This window comes from Papaver somniferum, chromosome 6 (genome assembly GCF_003573695.1).
Source record: "Papaver somniferum cultivar HN1 chromosome 6, ASM357369v1, whole genome shotgun sequence".
In the NCBI taxonomy this organism is placed as follows: domain Eukaryota; kingdom Viridiplantae; phylum Streptophyta; class Magnoliopsida; order Ranunculales; family Papaveraceae; genus Papaver; species Papaver somniferum.
In genome coordinates this window covers 122,970,409-122,997,990 of record NC_039363.1, presented here as the reverse complement: position 1 = coordinate 122,997,990, position 27,582 = coordinate 122,970,409, and positions in this window count along the sequence as shown.

The following is a 27,582-nucleotide window of genomic DNA, read 5'->3' as shown; positions in this document are numbered from 1 at the left end:
CTGCTGCTGTTGTGCCTCTCTTCCTTTGCCTGTGCTGTCCACAGTACCAGTCCTCTCTTGTCACTGCCCTGTAAATACCCTCTCATGTTGGCCTTGTACATACATTGTTTCACTTTGTTACTTCCTCACTGTCACTTTCTGTTTGCTCACTGTCTTTCTTTACCATTCTTGTTCACTTCTCTCTTGTTACTGCCCACTTTGCTCTCAGCTCTGTCACTTATCTTCTGCTTTAAGCCCACTGTAAACTCTTAAGGTTAAAGACAGGCCCAGTTCACTGTGAAAGCCCAACTCAATCAAAGCTTAGCTCACATCAAAACCCCAGTTTAATTCATTTCAAAACCACTGAGCCCAAGAGCACTTCAAGATCATTGAGCCCAGTCTACAGTTCTCTCCAAAGCCTAGTTTACTGATAGGCTAAAGCTAAAGCCCAGTTCATTCCCAAAGAACTCAAAGGCCCAAAGCACAATCATAACCCATTGGTTACCAAAATCCATTGGTACCCAAAGCCCAACAATAGCAATTTAGAGCCCAAAATAGCTAGAAAACTCCAAAACACACCCAGTCTCTGTGGATCGACCCGTACTTGCACGAGCTACAACTGACGACCGTGCACTTGCGGTATTATTGTAGGCCCGTTTTTATTGCGCTTAATTTTCACACACCTCCAGGCCCACCATGGTGCGGCGGCATGCCTTTGGCGCGGAGATGTGGCTGGCATGGCATGCCATTGGCACGGTGGTGAGGCTGTCATGGTTGTCATGCCTTTGGCGCGGAGATGTGGCTGGCATGGCATGCCATTGGCACGGTGGTGCGGCTGACATGGTTGGCATGCCTTTGGCGCGGAGATGTGGCTGGCATGGAATGTCGTTGGCACGTTTGGCTAGCATGCGCGGCTGGCACGTGTAGAGATGACACCAGTCAGTACCGAAGGCTCTGCTGTGGAGCATGGCATATAAAAAAAAAGGTACCCCGGTAATTTTACGTAGACATGTTGAATGTTTTAATAAATGTGCTAGTGGCAACATTATTACTCAAGTATGACGTCACTGTTTGACTAAGGTTTTACGATTTTAAGCCTAAGCTAAAGACCACCATTAACAGTACCATCCAAGTTATTTCTCATATTTATCCGGCTCACATATTTTCATCTGTTCGATTGCAGATTGATGTGAGAAATTGAGATATAACTCTTGGATATATTTTCCTTGATTGAGTTTGACTGTCTAGTTGATTCTCTTGGAAATATAATGGAGTTAGTCCATACAGATTTCCTAAACGAAATATTCGGTGTGGTTGTTAGACCCCTACTTTTTTAATTGGTATCAGAGCAGGCAAACACGTTTAAGACCTTATAAGTTTGTGTTTGTAGCAATCTGACTCTATGGACAATTGTGATATCTCTGTAAGATGCATCAGCAGAGACAAAAGTTCTGTTTCTATGAATCCTATTAAAGAGAAAGACTTGTCTATCTCACATATAGATGAACATTCTGTTAATACGAAACAGACAAGTATTGATATGTGTTGCCCTGATTATCTTACTGACGAATCTGATTATGAAGCAGAAAGGGAAGCAGCCTGAGAGAGTGCAGCGATTTTAAAACTTGTTAGAATCCAAGAAGTTGAAATCAATAGGCTGAAACACAAGGTCAATACAATGGTTGGTATGGTAAAAGATCGTGATTCCCAACTAAGGATTCTTCGTGAGGAAACTGATGTAGTTTGTTCATCTCGAACCTTAGTAGAGGCTAAACTCAAGGAAGATTCCCGTGAAATTGAACGACTATTGAGTAATCTCGCTATTCAAGATAAAGGACGTTCTGGGGAGTCTGTCATACCAACTACTTCTGGCTCTGCTGTGGTATTAGAAAACGTGACTAATACTAATTATATTTCTCTAATGAAACCAACTTCAGAAGATAAACTGCAAACCCTTCCTATTGCGAAAGAAGTTCTTGGTTCTTCCACTGGTCACGGATTTACCACGTCTCATGGAAGGAAGAAATCTTCTAACGATGTTTCTAATGCTACACATTCTAATCACTCCGGTGATCAGAAAGTATGTCTTTTTTGTGATTCAAAAGGACATATTCAACGGAAGAGCAAACTGAAGATGAATGACAACTTCTTTGGTCGACTTCAACACACTTTAGATTTCATACTCAAAGGTGTAACTGACATTCATATGTATAAACCCTATTGGTTTTAATACTCTTCCTGTGAATTATTCTAGGAAAGTCAGTTCAATATACTCATCGAACGTTCGAACCAATTGTAGCATCAATACAAATCGTTCAAGGAGATTCAGAAAGGTTCTTCTCAATCTAATGTGAAGAATGATGTTCATGATGTGAAAAAGGTACCAGGAGGTGGAAGCAACAACGGAGATATGAAGGAAAACCTTAATCTGATAATTGAAGGATACAAGGATCTTATCAACATGCTTCTTCTGGTAAGGACAACCTTAATCCTCCATATAAACTTCTTTTGTTAAGGATTCGAACTTAGACTCATACTTTGATGATAGTAAGTTTTATAATACTTTCTCACATCACAAAGAGTTTCCTCCAAAAATTAAAAGGAAAAAAAAGATCAACCATGGAAAATATTCATCTGATGAGCGTAAATCTCATACTTGTGTTAATTAATCACAAGGGTTGAATTCTTACTCACAAAAATCCTGTTGAGTAAGATTTACTAATAATCAGGTATACTTTGGTAAAATTCTTTCTGCTTAGTTGAGTTATTTTCTTATCGTCCATAGCTAAACTATTGTCTACAAATAAGCTTTGCCTAAGTATTGTTTGTGTCTCGAGAATCTCTTCGGTTGCTCTTTTTTATTATTTTGTAAAAGCTTTTATTGGAACTGAGTTTCCTGCTACTCTTGTGCTCTAAATTTTCTCTCTGAGAAAATATAAAATTTATTGAGCCAAAAATTGTGAAAGAAAATCTTCACGTAGCAAAATTTTGCTGTATTCGTTTTACCTTGTAAAGGGTACATTACGGTTTTAGTTTTGTCTCTATTTTGGGTTCGAGTTGTATTCATACGGGTACCCATGGTTTACTTGTTACGAACTTTTTTTAGAAACCCTAAAATTTACCGTTCCTAAGAAACCATTTAAATACCAAACCAGTCGAGTCACGTACGCGTACTCAAGGTCATTTTCTGTTTGTCAAGAATGTCTTCACATTCTCGCACTTGTGATTTTGCAAGAGGTTTTCTTGATAATGTATTGGTTTCAAGTCCAAAGGGAGGAAGAAAATAACCCTAGTAGAATTTGATGGTCAAAATCCTGATACCTCATGCTACTATGCCTATTCTCATCAAGATGTTGAGAATGATGAGATGGTTTCGGCCGAAGTGGTTCATGATTTTCTTAAATACTTTGAGGAAGCAAAACTGCAGCTCGTTGATACTATGAAGGGTCTTGATTATTAAGAACGAAGTTGAAAAAGGTTAACTATGACCTTGTTCTAATGAAAACACATGTTACAGATCTTCTTAATGAGGATATCTTCTCTGAAGAAGCAGTGGATGATGTCAATCACAAGCTCAAAGGTCTCAAGACTCGTGAAGGTTCCGAAAAATCTCTTTGATTTCAGTTCATGATCGGCTTTGATGGTTTAAGAGTTTTTTTTTGGTTTTTTAGCTTGTTGGTTTTTATTTTGTCTAGGAAATTTCTTATGAGAATTTATTCTTGTGTTTTTAAGAAGGATAACTAGGGTTTGGAATAGCCTATATTGTGATTACACATTGCTATTGCCAACGATTTTCATCTTGCAATGTTTTTAGATTTATTCATTTAAATTCTAAAGTTTATTTGGAAGATGATTTTGCAGTATTAAATTTTTATTGGTTTTATATGTTGCAAATAATGTTATGGGATATGTGTGTTTGCGTCCGTGAACTATGATTGTCCCATATATGTCAAAAGTTAAAGTCTATTATGTCATTATGCAAATATTGATGGAAAATAGAATGAACTTTTGACGTCAAATATTAAGTCTATTGTGTCATTATGCAAATATTGATGATAAATTGAATGAATCTTTGTATATTCCGCAGTATCGATCTTTTCCTGATCCAATTCTATTGGAAAGTATTGTATGGCTCCGTAAGTCTCTTATGTTGAGCATTTCCGATTAAATTAATCATGGGATCTCTTGTGGTTAATTTATTTGAGTTTTCTGGATACAAATTCATGTTTCATGTAATTTGTTAATGTCCAAAGAAATCCTTCTTTTCTTGTATAAGTAAGGTCGCTCTTGTTGTTCTTTCGGGAATGACAGTTTATGGGGGAGAGTACTTAATTGAAGTTGTAATGGTTCAGAGAGGGACGGGATTTTTTAATATTGCTCCCGTATGGACGTGCCATTTCATATTGCCGAACTAATGAACTCTCTACAATTAGGGGCTAAAAGAAACTTCGTAATGACCCGTAAGTCCTTTTGGTGTACATGACAACAAAAGGATATCAACCATTATTCATAGCGGGAATATGAGCGATAAGTCATACGGGAAATACGATTGGATCATCGGCAAAATGCGCGATGATCGTTACAACCCATATCGCCATACATATGAGATTTTAAAATTAATGGACACAACATCCTTCAAAACCCCCCACTGTTCTCTGTCTGAACTCTCTGCGCAATATTAACATCGTTCATATGAACCATTATAACAGAAGTCCCTTAGTTCAGAATTTTAATATTTCTGCCCTTATTTTGTCAATCGCAATATATTTGTCCCCCAACACGGTATTGCCCCTTAGTTGAACTCGTGCTTAATTGCCAAATCTTTGTGGGGAGTGCGGCTGTGGAATGTTGTAGGAGTTTTTTTGTATCTTTATAAACTCCTTGATGAATACACTAAGTTTTTACATGTGAAATCATCGAAACAAAGTTGATATGTTCTCTTTTTAGTCATGAAGTATCTCTATTAGAATTTCATTTTATCCGCTAGTTTTCGTACCTTTGCAAATTTATATTGACAAAAAGGGGGAGAATTATTGTGTAGTTCACACTACAAATACATATGGTTTACAGGCCATTATGTAAGGCGGAGTAGTTTTCATTGTGAGATGAAGTATTGACTAAGGGGGAGTGATACATATCACCGTAGTATTATTGTCAAAGTTGTGATACAATTGAACTTTGATGTTGTGTAATAATAATACGACACTGTATTACAATGATTGAGAACAATTTTTTTCTTACTGTTATGGCTACGGATCTTCAACAACTATGATGCTGATTTGAATACGTTCAGAATCACTGGAGTACTTGTAAGTGATGAAGATTTCGAGTAATGTTGAAGAACCAAGGAAATCAAGCATTTGGATGAGAATCTACAAAGTTTATTTATTTTGTAATCCATATGTATTGATAGTTTTGTCAGTAAAATTGACAAAGGGGGAGATTTTTAGAGCACTGATCGGTCGAACTCGCAAGTGTTGCTATTTCAAGCTTGTTTGACAAGTTTAGTTTCCAAAACTATAAGTCTTGATTTATAGTCTACTTATAGCTATGTCTCGGCTTAGGATAAAATGTGTAGTTGAGCTTTAGACACGATGTTCATCGATTGAAGACGAAGAACTACTAAGGGGAGCTTGTGGAACTTCATCAACAAAAGGTATGTGGAGACTTAAACTCATTTATCACTCACAAGTCTATTTCTATTTTATCTCCTATTGAGACAAAATTCGTAAAGCTATACAGATTTACTTTACACACATTTGATATTTCGAGCTGAGTATAACTCGCTTACATATTTCTCAAAATATGTGTTGGTAAGCTTTCGCTTTAACCAAGTTCGTCTTTTATTCTTGAAGAATCGCCTATTAACATCTTACATGATTTGTGTGAGACGGTCATTTGATGTAGACTCAGAATGTTTCGTATTGATCACTTTAAAATTGCTTTGAAGCTAATAGTTTGTGTGAGACAGCTATTTCCGCATCTTCTAAGAATGTTTCAATGATTAAAATGGAGTTTAGAACAATTAACCATTGATTGGATATTGAACATTATGCGTACTTGTATGCTAACTATTGCAAGTTACTCCAAGTTCGGGAACCATAGTATGCATACCCGTATGTGTACTGGTTTAACAGTTGAAGTCTGGGAACTTAGTATGCATACCCGTATGCATACTGGCTAAACAGTTCAAGTTCGGGAATTTAATATGTGTACCCATTTGCATACTAGTTCAATTGAGTTCGGTCGTGAACGACAGTATGCGCACCCGTTCGCATACTGACGGACAGACCAAGTCTGGAACTCTAAGTATGCGTACCCGTTTGCATACTTGAGTGAGTTAAGTTCTAAATTCGGTTTATTCATGAACAAATACATTTATATAATAAGGAATGCAATCTTGTGCAAACCGTGGCTATAATGTTCATGAATTGATTCAAGTGAATCAAAACCGATTTTTCTTCAATTGTGTCTTGTATACTTCTGTGAGAATATAAATAATTGAACAACTCTATTACTAGTTTCATTTGAGTCATTTGAACTAGTCGTGATAAAGATGAACAAGGTTGATATGAAAGTGTTCATATGGATAACTTCGGTTAGCTATTGTTGAGCCAACCAAGTGTACCTGTTTAGGTACGGTTACCCATATCTAAATGAATGCACATTTTATTTGTGTATAACAAGCTAAGTTCAATATAACGGTTGAAAATTTTTAGATTGAATCTAATCAGGTTTTCATCTAACGGTGAATATTGAATGCTTTGCTACCAAGGTAGCATTGATTGGAAACCCTGATTTAAAGACTATATAAGGGAGAACTCTAGCAACTGGGAAACCTAATCCCCACACCTCTTGTGTGATACTAGTTGCGATTAGAGTCCATTCTCCTTTAACCTAGGTTTTTCTAAAACCATTATAGGTTAACGACTTAAAGACTTCTTTGGGATTCTGAAAACAAACCAAACTATTTTCTCTGTAGTTGTGTGTTCTTATCTTAATTACTTCATTCTATCGTATTGAGTACTATCTTCTCTAAGATTTGCTCGAGATTTGATCTCTGATAGGTAACATAAAAAGTAGTCACAAACATCTTCGTCTCATCGTTTGTGATTCCGCAACATCTTGTTCCGCTACCATATGGTTAATATCATTGTGAGGTGATTGATATTACTAGGTTGTTCATTGGGAATATAAGTCTGATTTATCAATTGGTTCTTGTTCACCTTGATTTATCAAAAGACGGAACAAAAGCTCGTAGGTATTTCTGTGGGAGACATAATTATCTATTCAATAGACTTTTCTGTGTGAGACAGATTTGTTTATCAAGTCTTCGACTTTTGGTCCTAGCAACTCTTAGTTGTGGGTGAGATCAGCTAAGGGAATCAAGTGTGTAAACTCCTGGTGGGATTCAGAGGCGTAAGGAACGCGACTGTACCTTAATCAGTGTGAGATTGGTTAGGTCTCAACTATGAAAAGACGAGGGTACCCAAATATACCTCAATCTAAAACTTTTCCACATATAAGTTATTTCTCCGAAAGTGATTTCATATGGACTGAGTCGAGATAATACAACTAATCGGTTCACACTTCGTGTGATCTTCTATGGATAAAAGATCGAGACAATATGACAACGAAGTATGATTACTTGATAATAGGTTCGGACTTAACCAAACACAATAGGATTGCTACCAAGTAATTGTGAATTAACATTTTTTTATTTTAATTATAATTATAATAAATCAATTATAATTGAAGAAATAGAAAAGTAAAAGACACAACAAGATTTTGTTAACAAGGAAACCGCAAATGAAGAAAAACCACGGGACCTTTTCAAGAATTGAATACTCTCAGAATTAAGCCGCTATACAAAATCTAAACTAACTTCGTATAGTTAAGACCCGACAACTAAACCTATAGTTTACCTAGTTTCCTCAATATCCCTGCGCCTCCAACTTATAATAAGTCACGCACTTGGAACAATTCCTTGGTTCATATTCCAAACAATAAAGGAAGAACAAATCTGTTCGGTAACAACTCTTTTCAAACAATGTGATATGAGTTTGACAAAAGGCTCTTCCGTTTATCCCAATAAGCTCCTTTGTCAGGTTCTTAGATCAATGTATTCAACAACTACCAAGGTAATTGTTTAGACTATGAAATCAATACTCTTAATCACAAAGAAATGTATTGATGCCGATCTACTCAACTAATTAATCAAGATTATCACAAAGATAAACCTATTATAGTTGGATTCCCAGCCGATCAAGTTTTGTGCACACCAAAGATTATGAACCCAAATAAGAAATCTTCTTTGTCTTCAAATCTTCTTGGATCTTCAATAAACACTTGCACAAAAACAACTTGAATCTCTTGTGAACAATGGATTATCACAAGACTTATTTAGATCTACAAACAGTTCTAAAGATCCCTGTCGATACTTCGATCTAGTTTGAGTGAATCTTATATCAAAAGAGAAGATTCTCAAGCATAAACAAATCAGGTGCAATCAAAGTTCAACAACCGTTAGTCAATCAAATCAATCGAAAACTAATAATAAATTGCAACTATCTAGTTTCCCACCAACGGTACTCGTAGAGCTTCCCAATCCCAAAGAAGTCCTTAAAACGAGCGGTCGTAAGAGATTTCGCCTAATTATGGTATTTTCCTCTCCGAATAGACGGCTCCACCAGTAACAATATAACTAGGTAGTTTTGCTGGCTATGAGGATTAGCTTGCTTGAAATGCAAACTTCAATATTTATAGACCAAGGAAGTTTGGACACCAAGGTATTTCTAAAACTGAATATTCTCAAAGATATGCAATAAAGCCAAAAACAGTTTTCATAATTCCTGGAAATGCACTGTCCAAATAATGACCGAAATCTCAGTAGAAAATCTTCAGTTAGTAAATGCACATTACCAATTTTAATTTTCTAAAGATATGCATTTAAGTGATGGAAATTAAAAGCATATAAAACTAAAAACCTTAATTAAAAGATTCTCAATTTATTTCGATTCGGGATTCTCCTTTAGTTATTAAGGAATATATTTGAACAATAAAAGGTAAGAATTATTGCACATGTTCAAAGTATGTCGACATCTTTACTTTGTAAATCCTTTTTCATATTTACAATCTTGGAACCGATTTGCCACACTTCCAAACGAGTTTAGAATTGGTTCATCTGACTTCCAAGAACTATGTGATTGATTATCCTATCAAATCACCATTACTGGGTTTCACGGTTCTACCAAAACAAAGCTTCGGTTCTACCTCCATGTGGGTACTAGGATCGATCACACTAGATTTCCAAAAATTGGTTGACTAGGTACTAGGATCGGTTACCACATAATTATGGAATTTTACTTGTGAGCGGTTGCACAAGTCATAGGATCGGTTACCAATTACTAAGACTTGTTGCAACTCTTACAAGAATCGATTCCACATACTTGTGATAGGTTGCACCTCTTACTAGGATCGGTTCCCCAATATCTAGAGTTGGTCATACCAATTACAACATATCGATCATACCATCTCAGGTGATTACTTAAGATCGATTTCACTAATAAAAGTCATACCAATACAAAAGTCAGGCATTGTGAATAGTTTTACCAAGATACATAAATAAGTTATGAGTGGTTATACTAAACACACATATTGGTAATCCAAATATTTGCAATGAATAACAATACCAATAAGCCTAGCGATTTGCCTTTCGATTCAAAAAACAAGTTTATGAATTGTACTTCCTTTAAACAAATGTAAAAAATTGTTTCTTAGGAAGAAATATTCACCCATGCCCATACATAATCACAATAGCATTCATACGATTATTTCGATGTCTTATATACGAAGTTCAAAAGATAGACGTTATACTTCGTATTGTAATTCCTTAATACTATGTCTAACTAGAGTATAATCATTCACAGCTTCACAGTTATTTTTTCAATATGCACGACTTGAAAGATACGTTAGGAATGAAACAGTTCAAATAAAATATTACTAACCTCAAGAGGAAGGATGATGTGGTCATTGTAGATCTTTATTTCTTCACATTCTTCAAGCTTCACGTAATACTTATAAGTCTCATATCCTAGTAACTTTCTAGCTAACCTATACGAAGTTGACTCTAGTAAATAATCAAGCTACTCTTTAAATGAGTTTTGGTTCACTAAAATATGACAACCAAACTTGACATACCAACGCTTGGTGGGTTCAACCGAGCTATGCTCTAACAATCTCCCCCTTTGTCAATTTTAGTGACAAAACTCTTATATCATATGGATAAACAATTTACAAGAATTCATTACACATACACTTGATTCCAAGTTTCAACGGAACAATAACCTGTATACATTCAATCCATAAATGTCGTTATTGACATTATAATAACAAAGCTAATACTCCCCCTAAAGGTAAGATAGGTAGATTTTCAATCCGCACGTCTTTGTTATTCCCTTTGTAGTTAAGATAACCACAAGTATCAATATGTTATGTTACTCCCCCTTAGTCTACGCTTTACTCTTTCATTAGATATAACGTTTAAGCACCATTGTCCTTTCCTTAGTGATTCCAAATCACTTGTTTACTCCATATATTTCTCCCCCTTTTTGTCACAAAATGACAAAGGTACGAGCACATAAAAGACAAACCGAAAGGATCTTACAAATCTTAAAAGACTTGCAAAACCTATAAGAGTTAAGCACGAGGATTCCACACACCATTTTAGATAACCAATATCAAAACCGAAACAACAAAGTAATTTTGTTTTGATATGCTACCAAGGAAACAATTTCCCGAAGAAATTTTCCTTAATAGTTTAGCAAATCAAAAATTGACTAAGCACCTTAGTTCTTTTTCTAAACCGATTGTAGAAATACAATCGCTTGTTCGATAAGACCAAAATAAAGATCAGAATTAACTCTATTTTTCTCATCAGGTTCTAATTATTCAAATAATAACTTAGACCTTTCATTTTTAAACAAGATTACTAGGTTAGTTAACTAGCATTTCTTGTTAAGGCATTCGATTAGACTTGAATAACCGAAACCTCCACTTTGATAAGTCTAACTAAGATCAAAATTAACTTAGTTTCTCTTATCCGGAATCCAATTGGACTAAACAATTGATCCCGAAAACCCATTTGTTAAGCCATAAACAATTCATACAAACCAAATAAATCAACTTGCATAATTATTTACCTCAACCGGAAGCAATTGAAACAAACATAGACATTATAGTACTGCAATTGCACCGAAATTTTGTAAGCCTAAACAATTGATACCAAACCATAAAGAAATATAACAATAGTTTTTCTTAACGGGAAACAATTGAATCACACACACATCCATACACAAATAATGCAATAAACATCAATTGTACCGAAATTTTGTTACGCAAAATCAATAAATATATGCAATAAAATCAGGTTTTATTTAAACAGGAAAACGATTAACTAACAAATTCATTACCTCAAATTCCGCATCCTCTTCACCCCAGAAAGATATATCATTAAGCGCAAGTTCATATTAGAACTCTCCCCCGTTTTTTTGTCATCCTCTCGTAAAACAAAAGAAGAACAACAACAAGGACCAACCTTTACCAGAGAAAGGTTGAAAAATGGTTTTAACTAATGCGATGAAAAAGTTGAAACCCTGAGACACAAGGTACTAATGTACCTTGACAATGCCAATAGACTTCCTTAAATTTCGAAAGTTGCCCTGTCTAATGGTTTAATGAGAATATCAGCAAGTTGACGTTCAGATGGCACATATTCCAATTTGATAACTTCATTCTCATATAATTCTCTAATAAAGTGATATCTAATATCTATATGTTTAGTACGAGAATGTTCAACTGGATTTTCAGTCAAGCGAATAGCACTTGAGTTATCACAAAGGATGCTCATAGTTGAAATATTTATTCCGTAGTCAATGGGCATTTGTTTCATTCACAAAATTTGGGTACAACATGTACCGATAGCAATATATTCTGCTTCACAAGTTGACAAAGACTGTGAGTTTTGTTTCTTGCTATGCCAAGCTACAAGATTTTGACCAACATAGAAGCATCCTGCCCAGTCCGCATATGAATAGGCAACAAGGATGTTGTTCGTATCCATAGAGTATGATATACCATAATCTAGGGTACCATTAACGTATCTTATGATTCGTTTTAAAACTTTTAGATGTGTTTCTCTAGGATCTTCTTGAAATCTTGCACAACATCCCACACTAAAGGCAATGTCTGGTGTTGTTGCAGTTAAGTATAGCAAGCTTCCTATCATAGATCTGTATAGTTTCTGATCAACTGATTTTTCTCCTTGTTGATGGTGGTTTTTAACTTAGGGTTAAAATTGTAAAACCTTGCATCTGATGTGACGTCACTCTGCAAGGAAACAGAGCCATGAGTGTCAACCTCTCCACTGACACATTTATTGAGCTACTCAATATTTTCTTATGAAATTTACCCAGAATGACGCATGTAGCAACAATCCTAGGCATTCTGTAAATTTTGGCACCTTGCCTACATTCAATTAATATAAGTTTCTTTGAATGCTTCCTGTTCTATGTTCCCCAGCTGAACCCTTAATGTTGATATGGCATGACAATTCGTGTTCACTCGCAGCAGAGTAGCACGAATTTCCAAGTATCAAGGACAAGGTCTTTGCATAAGGTATTCAATCAGAAAGCATGCTGGCAATGAACTTAAAAGATCTCTGTGTCAACACATAGAATTCAATCAATTATTTTGACTGATTTGCAAAAGTTAGGGTTTTACGCCTTGCGTAGTATATCAGACCTTGCTTTTCGAAATCAAGCCTAGGAAAACTAGGTAATTAATCCTCCACGGATTAGCAGATGCAAAATCTTGCCCAGAATCAGAAAACAAAGAGCCGCAGGATAGGAGCAGCAGCAAAGGGAGGCGTGGCCATGCCTTAGGCCAATCAACGTCATTGGCCACACCCCATCCTAAACCGTCCCTATCTCCCTCGACCAATCAGGTTGCTTTAAAGCCGCCACGCACACATCGGAAGTGTAACCACGCCCATGCTTGGCCGGCCCCTCTCCTTTCTACCAACCAATCATGTCACTTTAAAATGCGCCACGAGCACTAGAGGTGTGGACGCACCTTATGTTTGGTCGACCCTTTACTTGACCAATCAAGTCGCTCTAAACTCGCCACCATACATTAAAGGCCAAACGCACCTTGCCGCGCCAACATACTAACTGGCAAACCAAACGCGCCCTGCCACAACAACATATTAATTGGCATGTCAACATGCCACTCTGTCGCAGTAACATGCCAATGTGCCACAAATGACGCCGCTACGTGCTAATCCACTTTATGTTCGTGGCCAATGCCATAACGGACTCCAATTAGGATTTCATGATCGAAACAAGACTTTTGCTTCGGTAGCGTTAGCCGAAACCATAATTTTTGGTCATAATCCACAATTTTCCACGAGCCACTTTAGCCTTGGCCATGCCGCCAAACCCTAACTTTGGCCACGACGCCAAATCCTAGCCTTTGCCATGCCGCCAACCCATAACTTTGGCCACGGATCAAAATCCTAACTTTGGCCATGCCACAACGCCACAGACGTGGCTATGCCACCATGCCGCGGCTATGCCATTGCGCCATTACCAGGCGCCAGCAGAAGGTAGCCATAATCAATGGCTACCCTTCCTCATGAGATGCGATCTCAGCCATCCAAGTTTGCCACCAAACTTCCAGACTTGTGGCAACTTTTAGGCGACCTGCCGCCTAACTATAGTGGCCATGTATATGCCAGGCGCCACTTGCACCACCGTGCCACTGACATGCACGAGCCATGCAAGCCATGCTGCAATGCCATTGGCATGCACCAAATGTGCCATTGCGCCATTACCATGCGCCAACATAAGGTAGCCAGAATCAACGTCTACCCTTCATCATGAGATGCAATCTCATCCATCAAAGTTCTCCACCGAGCCGGCAGGCTTGTGGCAAGTTTCAGGCGACCAGCCAAGACAAGCCTAATAACATCGCATGCTATTTTTCTGCAGCAAGCCTCTTGATCTTAACTTGCCACACGTAGAAAAGTGCTACATGTTTTCCACGAAAATACTCGAGATATCAAACATGTCACAAACTGGGGGATACTCATCAGGGTATTGTCTGGCGGTTTACAGCGTGCGGCGTGCAATACACCCGTTACAAGAAAGTGTCATGAAAAAGGGCGGTTAGTAATGGAAAAAAGTAATGGTCTAAACGTTTCCTTCATCATGGAAGCATAAATTCTGACGTTACACGTTACTCCACCCTTCTACTAATCAATCGTTTACACTTCCTACGAGACCAGGGTGCGTTTTACTACGACTTGTATAAATAAGATTCGCTTATTTCCACCAAACAACAAGTTTTGTCCAGGAGAGCAACATAGTATCCAGAAATCACCTGATAGCTTTTCATTCAGCTAGCCAGTTCTACTTTCTGATACGAGTCGTAAACAACCACACCTTCAGAATCAACTATTCTGGTCTCAACACTTTCTTCGCTTCCCTCCCTAAGACCAACCCTTCTCCTTCACTTTGTGACCGAAGCAAGCCTTGAGCGGCCATTTCTTGGTTTAGTCCAGGGTTGTACAGATTGATCTCTCGAATCAAAAGTACTCCCGTGCAGTACATTGTTTAGGGTCTAGACTCGTTTCTCATCCACACACATGAATTTACCAAAACCAGCAGAAACCGTTTTCACCCTCAAACAATTGGCGACCAAAGTGGGAGATTAATCTCTCGGTTGCAACATCAATTCCCAATTTCATTTTTTTTAATCCCGATCTCAAGACGATGGAACTCAGCAACAAACCCTGAAAACACTAGCGAGAGCTCATACTGTGACTCACCCGGCAAGTCTCCTCCTCAAGTATACGTACCAAACCGAGCCATGGCGCCGCTTTTGATAGTTTCTGATGCAAAGCGACCTGAAGAAAATTTGCTCAGACAATGAAGGATGACTAGGGACTTCTCACAGCCAGGACGGCGTCGCCATAAAGCTCAGACTGGCGCTATGAAAATCCAGTTTTGTTAAAAACTCTAAAAGCGAGTAAGTTTTGTCAGACAACGTTTACACGATCTATTGTCTGAGTTTCCACATTTACAATGGAAATCGATGACCATGTTATCCCAAATTTCATATTATCCCATATTTTCCCTTCAATACAACATTTATGGTTTCGCGGATTTTCTGGGATAATTGTGCTACTCTCGGCGATCAGGGTGCCACTATCTTAAAAGTAATAATCCATTCCAAAAAATAATCCGAAAACCCTAACAGAAAGCAACGTCTATTAAATCCAAAAACCAGAAAATCAAACCAGGAACTAGGCGTTTCTTTGCCTTCCAAAAAACTAAGAAAAGGAAGTTCAGAAGACAGAAGATATTCAAGGGAAATCATTCAACAATAGTTCGTTCTTCTTGGAGAAATCATCCTTCGCGTTTTGAAGAGCTGCCTGTTTCAACTTCAACTCCTGAGACAACCTTTCGATTTCTACTTCCTGTTGGTTGATCACATCCGTATAGGGACCTTCGATCGCTTCATCTTGCAAATTTTGGATCTCGTAAAAACCTTCACAGTACCAAGAGACATTGAACTCAAAGTCTACGCACATATCCCTGTGAAACTTCCAGCTCGAGACTACATCTCCAGGAACAGTATGGCCAGTCACATTGTACATGTCATGAATCGAAGATAAAGCTTCTTCCACGCGCTTGACCAGCGCAAATCGGCTAGTGATCTTTTTATATATGGAAATATGTCCATACCTTTTCCATATCTTGGTCTACAACGTCTCGTACTTAACTGTTACACTGAAACCTCCAATCAACATGTGATTTTCATAAGGATTCAAGAATGGAGGGATGAAAGTGGCGCCTGTAGCTGAACCCGCAACCAACAAGGGTTCTTTGGTAACAATCGCACCAGCAGCTACAGAATCATTATTCGCCGTTTGAAGCATAACAACCTCTCCAGGACGATCAACCTCCATCTCCACATTACCAGCGGGTATGGCTTCCATGATTGGAGACGAAGCTATATCTTCACTGTGACGATTCTCTCTCTCAGGGTTATCTCCATGAATGTTTCCTTCCTACAATGTTATCGATTGATCATTTATTCCAAATAAATAGCTCAAAAAAAACACGTGGAAAACTCACCGGCTCGTCTGAGGGCTCACTGGAAGAAGACTCATCGCTACATTCAGAGGTGCTCTTCTCATCACCACCGTATCTCGAATTTTCTTCCTCCTCGGATTCTTCTTCAAGAGATTCAGTCTTGTCGCCTCCTTCCTCAAGAGGCGCCGTCTTTTGGCTGTGGGAAAGTCTGGCAAAGATATTCGAGTTGTCAAGACCCTGAGTCAAAAAAAAAAAAAGGAGTCAGTGACGAAATGGAAAATTTGTGTAATTCAGCCAAGTCAGTGAGAGGATCATACACACCAGTGTGTTGAAAGTTTCGAAAGTCACAAGAGCCATCGAATCCAATTGGAAGCCACCTGCACGACTTTTCGACCTTCGCTCCTTTCTCTGGGGACTGTCTGCATCCGAGCTAGAGGATTTTCGTTTACCCGAAGGAAGCTGTTTCAACAATTTATGCTTGGCTAGAACCGCATAGGAAGGTTTTCCACGTGGATTTTTCACAACATCCTGCACGAACTGATGAATGGCGAGAATTTCATTTTTCCAGAAGATATTATACTTAAGAGTCGTCACAGGTTTTCGTTCTGAGAGCAAGAAGGGAAGGCTTTTATCCGGTGCAAAGATATTGTAATCAAGAATGGCGGGTAGCAATTCATCTGGAAAAAGGGACTCCCTGATCAAATCCCATATATCGAGCAGCTCTGTCAATATTGTAAGAGACTACTCCATAATACCCTCTGAAAAAAGATGGCGCATATCCAGGTATGCAGCTTCGCAAGAACACAGTTTCTCCAATGCTCATATTCTCGTCAGCAGAATGCAATATCACGTTCGGTGCGGAAGCAAAAGTGCCTTGTTGAACTATGGAGGCGTGGGCCGGAGCCCAAGGATGAAAGTTAACTGCATGCGCGTTATCAAGAAAATCAATGATCTTTGAGCCATGTCTTGGACGCCTCTCCAACCAACGGAGTATCCTAGAGCCGCCATATATATCAGGAAATGAGGTTTTCGGGTTAGGGGCATAATGTTTGAAACGCTCCCACGACCATGCCTGGAGAAAGGCGACATGGATATATGAGTCTACTTTCATGTACCCATCCACTACACCAAATTCAAGGATTAGTAACTAGATTTCGCAACATCTTTGTCCCTGTTGCGAATTTTAGTTGCAATTTTTTTGCAACAATTTTTAATTGTTACAAAATTCGCAACTGTTTTTCCTTGTTACAGTTAGCAACAGAATAGAGTTATACGCGTGCGAGTCGTGTGTTTGTTGCCCACACTTTTAAGCTGACTTGATTTCAGCTCATTCAGATCCTCGGAGTCAGCTTCAAAACTGACTCATTCTATATGATTATCGAGAACTCTTCTCTACCTCTCATTGTCTTCTCTCTCCCACTCTCGTTCTCTTCTTTAATTCTCTGCTCCTCTCTCGTTCTCTTCTGTGTGATAAAAAAAAAGTTCTCCCATTCCACTAAAGAATCATTGAAACCTAAAATTTATACCTCAAAACCTTAGTTTTTATTTTGATTTTGTAATTTCAATTTGGGTTTTTGTATGGGTACAAGTTTGTTTTAGGGGATTTTGTATGGGTGGTTTGTTTTCAGGGACTATGGTGTTCTGCTGACTGAAAGTTGTAGGTTGTGGGTGGTGGTTCTTGCAATTGGCGGTTGTGGGTGGAGGTGCTGGTGGTTGACAGTTGTGAGTGATTGTTCAGTTTGGTGTTGGTATTTTTGGTTGATGTTGTTGGTCTACTGGAAACACCTTTATTTTTTTCTTTTTTATTTGGTCTCGTTCCATGAATTTCTTAATAAGTTTGAATCTTTGATTTTGTTTGTAGGTATCATTAAATTTGTACCTTTGAATATATATTTAGGGTTTGCTATGTTAGGGTATCAAACAATTTTTTGTTGATGTTGAACAAAAAGAATGGAAGTTCAATCTTTATGATACTCTTCAGATTAATCTCTTGGGTGTCATCTGCTACTTGTAACTTTTGGATAAACTTGGTTTACAAAGATGATGGCACATATTTTATTTATATATAGATTTGTTGCGGATTCTGTATGATCCTTCTGCATTTAACAATATTTGTCCGAGCACAAGTTTGTTCATTTGCTAACAGGTTAATGCACGTGATTTGAAAAAAGAATAAAGGTCAGTTCAGGTCCAAGAACTCTTTCACTAGAATACTCCTCTCAGCGCCAAGATCACAGTTGTTGTTGCTCTAGGAGAAACCTGAGTCCTGATATCTAAGCATTTGGTGGAAAATTACTTAGTTCCAGACCTTATTCAGGTACAGATGCCACTATTTGGCTTGGTGAATCATTCTTTAGAGTCATAACTTTATAACTCCGGGCTCAATTGTTTCAGTTATTTTCTTATCGCTTTTCATGTATTTTCTTGACTGTTTTCTGTTCCAAATTCTTTTTATGCCTCGCAATATATTGTTAGTTAGTGATTCATATTGGACCAACTAGCTATTTCATTTATGCGAGGAAGATTAACCATGGGTCAGTTGTTCGAGTCCATTCCCTTTGGTTATTTGATGTTTTGGTTTTGTTCCTGGTTCATGCATTAGAGCTTTTCTATGCTCAACTTATTTTCCTGGTATGCACTAGACCACATATTCTTTTCACTTCCGCCACTAGTTAGACTACATTTTGTATGAACTAGTTAGACTACATTTTATATGAACTAACTAAAGATGTATTACACCAGGTGCATCTTGCGGGTATTGGTGATTTCTATTCAGCTGGTGTTACTAGAGTCGCTGATCTTTTCCCTTTACCTCTTGTTCATGGCCATAATCTGGAGGTACTCACTCTAGCTTTTAATATTTGCTTGAATAGTAATTCATTTCTACCTTTTAGACTCTACAAAGGTGATAGTCACTCATTAAGTTCCGACTTTAGGGTTTAAATCTATTTGTGTGTTTCTCAGTAATAATAGCTGGTAAATTGACTTATCTACTTCAGGTTCTAGAGTTTCTAAAGGAAATGTTAACTTCAAATATCTACTCGACAATTAGTGTCAAAATGTTAGGGAGATGTTAAATTTTGGAATTTGATTACTTAGGTGTGTAAATCTTTGTTTTTTGAGCAATGTGTTTCATCCAGTTATGTTTTCTTCCTTCAATTTTAATTTCTAATTGGGTTTTGTTCATTTTGACTTATTTGTGTAGAGGGGACAATTGGGACATGGTGATAAGATTCGGCATGATAGGACGACAATTGTATGTGGACTATTGGAGTAAGTTTATATCTGTTTGGAATTGTGATATTGCTTCAACTTATTTGATTGTGCCTATGCATCACTGAGGCATCCTAGATGTTTCCCTATTGTTTTTGGATTTATGTACAAAGATTATGTGAACCCTTTCCGTAAATTTGTTGGATATTACGAACCTCCACCTCTAAAATGGATATAACATTTTCATTGGGTTGTTCATACTCGGTTTCACATTGTGGAAATTACTTCTGATGGTCATATGGTTAATAATCCTCTACCATATGTTATTTTATCAATAACTAACGTACATTATCGTTGGCTGCAGACGCAAAATAATCGAAGCAGGCCCTGGTAAAGCTCATACAGTAGTGGTGGCTAATGACGAGCTTTGGCTGAATAAGCATGGAAAATGTGGAACACGTTCAGCAAGGACTTGTAAGTGCAAGTTTAAGTGGTGACTGAGTTTTACGTCTAAAACGTTAAGTTCATTGTTAGTATTACGAAAAATGTTTACTTCGCACACCAAAATTAAGGGTGATTATTATTATTATACGAGAGCACTCCTGGAATTGACCATATTGTAGGTTTACTGTAGTTATACTTTAATTGATTCTCAGGAAGTCATAACTATCATTGAACACTTCTTGAAATATTTCTGTATAGATTGATTCCATGTTTCTCAGGCAGTTACATTTCTGTTGTTTCTGTCAAGTTCTTTAAGTCTAATTCTCTCCCCTGTAGGGACCTGCTGAACCCAAGGCTAAAACTCATGAACTAAAGAAAGCCTGGTGCTAAAGCTTCAATCATAAAAAGGAAGAAGTCTAAAGATTCTTCAGATTCTGCTGAACCCAAGGCTAAAGGTCCTGCACCAAAGGAAAATAGTGATGAAGGCTGAGTTGGCTTGGTCTACCAGACGGGAAGTATTGAACATCCAACTAGTTGTCTCCTAACTGTAGCAGGGGAGGAATACAAACACTTAATAAGAGTGGAAGGGCTTGTAGTCTCGAAGGTGAATAAGGTTACTTCATCAGCACTCACCTTTTTCTACTTCGGATTTCTAGTCATCTATGCGGTATTATTGAATGACACAAAATATTTGCGTAACAATCAAATATTTTGTATCATTCCTGGGCTGAATTTATGAATAGAATGAAAGTTCAATGGAATACAATAATCCTTGTAAATTATAAATATAAATACAGTAAATAATTCACAAAGAGTTGACCGGTTTTGACTAGGTCAGAATCTGGTTTTGACCAGTACAAAACCACTATTTTTTTTTGTTGCAAAAAAAAAAGTAACTGCAGAAAACTGTTGCGACCAAAACTTTGCAACGACAATGCGGCCGTTGTGAAATATTGCAACATCGACTTTCGTAACAGAGGTAAACTGTTGCAACCCCACTTTGCAACTTCCACTTACCGTTGCTAATCACTAAATTTGGTGTAGTGATTAGAGACGTACATGTCCGCTACCAAGCGATCCGGATGGGTGTACAAAGAGCCAAGAAATAAACTGCCAATGGGAAGAGCAACACCTTTCGCTAGTTTGATAGAAAATTTGATGAGCTTCTGCATTATCTCCTTCTTGCCAGAGCCATCATCAAAAATATCTCTAGATAGCCACAAAACTAAAAATGCAGCAACGTGGAGTGTATCATCCAGCACTTGATCCGACTCCGGCTCATCAGGGAACCACTCAGACACCCACCAATTATAGAAGCACTTTTCTTCATAATTCTTTCGAACATATCCTGTGGATTTCTTGAACAAAGCGGCGTGTATTTCTTCTTCTTCCTCAGACAAAACAACGTCAAGTTTCCCAATTATCGGAAGACTCAACAGAACGGCTACACTTTCCAAAGAAATAGTCATCTCACCCCATCTACATATAGCCGTTTGAGTTTCCGGACACCATATGGAGATGAAAGTAATCAAGCCTGCAGCGTCTTTTCTGATTTGAAGTGTTGCAGAATCCATGACAACATTCATGATTTGCGCCCCAGCCAGATTAGCTCTTACATGGTCTCGGCTCATCATGAACTTCATCCATTTGTCATAAGAGCGCAATGGACTATGACAGATTTTGAAGTCTATGTGAGAAGCCAGATACTATTTCTTCTGAAGAAAAAACCTCATTATACGCCCTGGATAGACTGATCGGACTTCTCTATCATTCTCTGAATCATCTAGAAGAGTTTCCACGAATTTGGGATGGTTACTTGTAATCGTAGCAGACTTCGTAAAAAACTCATCATATGTGTTCGGCTTGGAGTTGTTAGCACTTTTCAATGCGGCGACAGAACTTCGTCCAGGTGACATCTTAACAAAAATTCCTTACGTTGTCTCCACTTTCGAGGTAACTACAACAAAGCAAAACAAAAGTAACTACTTTGAAGAAAAACATGCATGGAGATTTTGTCAGGGTCTGGGTACAATAATCAAAGGCCAACAACAAATTTTCTACTGGAAAATTTTCCTTTGGACACATGTCATGGCACTCACGGCTAAAAGGAATGGGTACTGATGCCTGCTCAACGGGATACATGTGATGTCGCGGGAGATACGCTCTTGGCCGAAACTAGACAATGCCGCGAGGAACATGTAAAGCCGCGGGAAGTATGGCCTCGGCCAAGTTACGCTTGGCCACGAGAATTGTGCTCATGGACAAAAGGAAACCCTACATCTAGGTTTTGATAAAGAAAAGAGCAAACGAAGTCGTCCGCCCGTACATGCTTACTTAACACAATAATTGGTTTCGTTGAATACTACTAGCAAAGATGAATCATTCATTTTGAAGTATTTTTACAAGTTCATGGAGGTCGTACCTATGGCTAGGGTTTACACCAACATGGAGGAGAAAACAAAGGAAGAAACGTTGGAATACATACCTAAAATATGCTTACTTCCTATTAATGTCGTTTTCCTTCCAATTTACTGGCTCACGATCGATGCACCTTACTGCCAATCTGAAGACGCACGAACAAAGCCAACAATACAAAAAATAAATAAAAATAAAAAAGTTAAGCAACGCCTTTTATATATAAAGTACTTTTGGAGTTTGAGTATGAGGAGATTTCCTTTTTGGGCCATGCGCTGAAGAAGGAAGGTGGGCCCGCGGAGGCAACGTTCCATGGCGCCAACAGTCCGCGGTCAAGACAGTGCCAACAAACCCGCGTCCAAGCCAGTGACCACCTCTGCCGTTCCGCACCCAAGCCAGAAACACCACGCCCGCGCCAAATCCGCGTACCAAGCAAGCCAGCGCCAACACTTCGTGGCTCCATCCTCACTCACTCCACATCCAAAGCGGCATTATCTTATCCGTTCAAAGCAGCGCCATCTTCACCAGCCAAGGAAGCGCCATGTTAGCCGTTCAAAGCAGCGCCATCCACCGCTCTACAAATCAGGAGCCATCCGTGCCATCTCTGCTTCTCCGTGATCTAGCCAGCCAAGTACCGTCCACCGCTTCACGGATCTATCCAACAACACCACTCCATGGACCTAGCCAACATCGATACTCCGCGGATCTATCCAGCAGCACCATTCCATGGATGTAGCCAAGAAAGCAGTGCCATCTATCGTTCAAAGCCAACAACGCCATCTACCTTTCCTAGCCAGCCAGCGCCCGTTCCGCGGACCAAGTTGCAGTGCCATCTCTGCCGATCAGTAGCCAAAGTTGCAGCACTGATGCCAACACCGCCAAGTAGAATTTATGCAAAGCCGCCAATGCAAGGATCATAGATTCTTCATTCCTCCTGACAAAGGTTAGTCAAATCTTCCTGACAATCCCTTTATGACTTGCCATTTTTATTTTATCCTTGTTTGTCACCATCTCATTCTTACCCCGCAACAATGCCACTGTTTCGAGCTAAGCAGGGGACTTAATGTTGATGGTGGTTTTTATCTTAGGGTTAAAATACCTTACATCTGATGTGATGTCACTCTGCAAGGAAACGAATCCATGAGTGTCAACCTCTCCACTGACACATTTATTGAGATACTCAATATTTTCTTATGAAATTTACCCAGAATGGTGCATGTAGCAACAATCCCAGGCATTCTGTAAATTTTGGCACCTTGCCAACATTCAATTAATATAAGTTTCTTTGAATGATTCATGTGCTATGTTCCCTGGTTGAACCCTTAATGTTGATATGTCATGACAATTTGTGTTCACTCGCAGCAGAGTAGCACAAATTTCCAAGTATCAAGGATAAGGTCTTTGCATAAGGTATTCAATCAGAAAGCATGCTGGCAATGAACTTAAAAGAACTCTGTGTCAACACATAGAATTCAATCAATTATCCTGACTAATTTGCAAAAGTTAGAGGTTTGCGCCTTGCCTAGTATATCAGACCTTGCTTTTCGAAATCAAGCCTAGGAAAACTAGGTAATTAATCCTCCATGGATTAGCAGATGCAAAATATTGCCCAGAATCAGAAAACAAAGAGCCACAGGATAGGAACATCAGCAAAGGGAGGCGTGGCCATGCCTTAGGCCGATCAGCGCCAGTGGCCACGCCCCATCCTAAACCGGCCCCATCTCCCTCGACCAATCAGGTTGCTCTAAAGCCGCCACGCTCACACCGGAAGTGTAGCCACGCCCATGCTCGGCCGACCCCTCTCATTTCTACCAACGAATCAGGTCATTTTAAAATGCGCCACGAGCACTAGAGATGTGGCCGCGCCTTATGTTTGGCAGGCCCCTTTTCTTGACCAATCAAGTCGCTCTAAACTTACCACCATACATTAAAGTCCAAACGCACCTTGTCGCGCCACCATACTAACTGGAAAACCAAACGTGCCCTTCCACAACAACATATTAATCGGCATGCCAACATGCCACTCTGCCGCAGTAACATGCCAATGTGCCACAAATGACGCCACTACATGCTAATCCACTTTTTGTTCGTGGCCAATGCCATAACGGACTCCAATTAGGATTTCATGATCGAAACAAGGATTTTGCTTCATTAGCGTTAGCCGAAACCCTAATTTTTGGTCACAATCCACAATATGCCACGAGCTACTTTATCCTTGGTCATGCCACCAAGCCCTAACTTTGGTCACGACGCCAAATCCTAGACTTGGCCATGCCACCAACCCCTAACTTTGGCCACCGAGCCAAATCCTAGCTTTGGCCATGCCACAATGCCACAGACGCGTCTATGCCACCATGCCGTAGGCGCATGCCGCGGCTATGCCATTGCGCCATTACCAGGCGCCAACAGAAGGTATCCATAATCAACGACTACCCTTCCTCATGAGATTCGATCTCAGCCATCCAAGTTTTCCACCAAATTGCCAGACTTGTGGAAACTTTTAAGCGACCCACCGCCTAAATCTAGTGGCCATGGTTACGCCAGGCACCACTTGCACCACCGTGCCACTGACATGCACGAGCCATGCCAGCCATGCTGCAATTACGCTGGCATGCACCAAAGGTGCCATTGCGCCATTACCAGGCGCCAACAGAAGATAGCCATAATCAACGGCTACCCTTCATCATGAGATGCAATCTCAGCCATCAAAGTTCGCCACCGAGACGGCACGCTTGTGGAAAGTTTCAGGCGACCATCGAAGACAAGCCTAATAACATCGCATGCTATTTTTCTGCGGCAAGCCTCTTGATTTTAACTTGCCACACGTAGAAAAGTGCTACATGTTTTCCACGAAAACACTCGAGACATCAAACATGTCACAAACTGGGGGATACTCATCAGCGTATTGGTCTGGCGGTTTACAGAGTGCAGCGTGCAATACGCCCGTTACAAGAAAGTGTCATGAATAAGGGCGGTTAGTAATGGCAAGAATTAATGTTGTGAACTTTTCCTTCACCATGAAAGCATAAATTCTGACGTTACACGTTACTCCACTCTTCCACTACTCAATCGTTTCCACTTCCTACGAGACCAGGACTTGTATAAATAGGTTTCACCTATTTCCACCAAACAACAAGTTTTGGTCAGGAGAGCAACACAGTATCCAAAAATCACCTGATAGCTTTTCATTCAGCTAGCCAGTTCTACTTTCTGATACAAGTCGTAAACAACTACACCTTCAGAATCAACTATTCTGGTCTCAATACTTTATTCGCTTCCCTCCCTAAGACCAACCCTTCTCCTTCACTTTGTTACCGAAGCAAGCCTGGAACGTCCATTTCTTGGTTTAGGCCAGGGTTGTACAACTTGATCTCTCGAATCAAAAGTACTCCCGTGCAGTACATTGTTTAGGGTCTAGACTCGTTTGTCATCCACACACACAAATTTACCAAAAACTAGCAGAAACCGTTTTCACCCTCAAACACTCCTGGATTCGGTTGAAGTTTTTTGGTAGTTGGTATCGGAGTTGCCGTAGGTGTTGCACTTTTTATTTCGAATTTTTCAACTAAATTCCTTGCATATTTTTCTTAAGAAAAAAGAATATTGTCTTTTTGTTGCTGTATTTCTAAACCAAGAAAATATGATAATTCTCCAACATTGCTCATTTCGAATTCTCCACTCATAAGATTCAGAAATTCATCAGTTAGAGATTTTGAGGTGGATACATAGATGATGTCATATACATATATTTGTGCTACAAGAATTTTTTCCACTCCATTTGGTAAAAAGTGTCTTATCAGCACCACCTCTAAAAAATCCTTTTTGAAGTAAGAAGGATGTCAGCTTATTATACCGAGGTCTTGGAGCTTGTTTTAGACCATACAAGTCCTTTTTGAGTTTAAAGACATAATCTGGGAATAATGGGTCTTCAAATCCTTTGGGTTGAGCAACAAATACCTCTTATTTTAAATCCCCATTCATAAATGCACATTTAATATCCATTTGAAAAAGTTTTATCTTAACATAGCAGGCATAAGCAAGTAAAAGTCTTATTGATTCTAAACGAGCAACAGGAGCAAAAGTTTCATCAAAATAAATAACTTCAATTTGAGAATATCCTTGAGCAATGAGCCTAGCTTTATTTCTGACCATTGTTCTGAATTCGTCTGATTTGTTCTTGTAGACCCACTTTGTTCCAACAATGTTTACTCCTGTCGGCTTAGGAACGAGTTCCCACACTTCTTGTCTTTTAAACTAATTAAGTTCCTCATGCATTGAGTTTACCCAAGCAGGTTCACTGAGTGCTTCCTCAATATTTTTTGGTTCTATTCAAGAGAGAAAACATGAATAGTGACATACATTCTGAAGTTCTGTTCGAGTCATAACTCTAGCATTGGCATCTCCAATGATGTCTTCAGTGGATTGTCTTTGATGTACCCACTTAGCAGGTTTTTGGACAATATTTTCAGTATCATTGGGTTGTCCAACAATACTTTCATTATCCTCTTTATCATATGTGTCACTAATTAAAGGAACAACTGATGGTTCTTCTTCAGTCTGTTTTTCTGTAATAACAGTTTTAAAGGGAGGAAGCTCTGCTGCAGTGTGATTGTATTGACAAAAGTCGCTAATGCCATCAATAACCACGTTAATTGATTCCATCATGACTTTGGTTCTGAGATTGTATACCCGGAAGGCACGACTGTCAGAAGCATAGCCAAGAAAAATTCCTTCATCACTTTTGGAATCAAATTTTCCTCTATGTTCTATGTCTTTAAGAATATAGCATTTGCTTCCGAAAACCCTCAAATAGCTCAGATTGGGTTTTTTTCCATACAATAATTCATATGGGGTATTTAGAGTTTTGGATCTTAAATAAACTCTGTTTATAAGATAACAAGCTGTAAATACGGCTTTACCCCAGAAGGTTAATGGTAGGTTTTTATTTTGAAGCATCACTCTTGCCATTTTTTGAATATTTCTATTCTTTCTCTCAGCTACACCCTGAGGTGTAATACAGAGAATTGATGACTGATTCCAAGATCATTGCAGTATTCATATACTTTTGTATCCTTGAATTATGTACCACGATTGCTTCTTATCTTCTTAAGTTTGCGACCTTGTACATTTTGAATTCTATTCACCATAATTTTGAACTCCTCAAGAGTGTCATTTTTGTGCTTCAGAAAAGCAACCCATGTGAAACGTGTGTAGTCATCTACCATTACTAAAGCATATTTCTTTTCTCCAACATTTGCTTGTTGGATTGGAGCAGTTCATGATTAATGAGCTTTCCTAGCATTCGGTAGTTGATATGACCAAAACGTTCATGCCACAAATAAGTTGACTCAACCTTAGTCAAGTTACACTACAA